The sequence below is a fragment of the Eriocheir sinensis genome, chromosome 14, assembly GCF_024679095.1.
Source record: "Eriocheir sinensis breed Jianghai 21 chromosome 14, ASM2467909v1, whole genome shotgun sequence".
Taxonomy (NCBI): domain Eukaryota; kingdom Metazoa; phylum Arthropoda; class Malacostraca; order Decapoda; family Varunidae; genus Eriocheir; species Eriocheir sinensis.
The window spans coordinates 5,263,990-5,264,894 of NC_066522.1; positions in this window are offsets into that span (position 1 = coordinate 5,263,990).

Consider the following 905-nt stretch of genomic DNA (forward strand, 5'->3'; position numbering starts at 1 on the left):
GTGCTGTGCAAATTAATTGGGACACCTCAAGAATTTTCAATTTTTCTAACACACCCCTGTTATAGGTGATGCTTGAGTGATCAGTCAGTTATTCTGAGTGGATATGATGCTTCACGTGTTTATTTTGCTAATTGGGAGCCATATAGAGTTCACCAAATGGCATCCCTTGGCAATGGACAACGACCAAAACAAAGACAGTCATTAATGGGCTAGCTCGCGGGATGGACTTTACTCCCAGGAAGAGCGTAAAGGTTGTAGCACTGCGTAAACATGCTCGTATGTCAGTTCGGGAGACAGCCAGTAATCTGATGCTGACAAAGCCGACTGTGGGTCGAGTCATCAAGAAGAACGAAGTCACCGGTATTCCAGGAGTGGAAGGACGTGGACGATGTGGTCGAAAAAGAACAAATGCGCACGATGACAAAATATTGCTACGCAATAGTGTAAAAGACCCGCGAAAGACCAGCTAAGACTTACAGAGTGATTTACTAGCTGCTGGTATTCACACTGACTCGTCAACTGTTCACCGAAGGCTTCTTGAAGTCCGCAGAACTGCGCGAAGACCCCTCAAGAAGGCTCTACTTAGCGCTGGTATGAAGGTGAAACGTTTGACTTGTGCCAAGAAATATAAAGAATGGGCCAAAGAAGATTTGAAAAAGGTGATATTCTCTGACGAGACCCACTTTGAGGTCCATGGGATCCGATCATCAGTCATGAGGCGCGCTGCAGGAGAACCAGTGAGAGCGGGGCACATCCTGCAAGCCCCTAAACACCCCCCTAAGAAGATGCTTTGGGGTACTTTCACGGCAAATGGACCCGGACGACAGGTACCAGTGGAAGGAATGATGAATTCCGACAAATACCAAGCAACCTTAAGGACGCATCTACGCCTGACGCTTCGTGAA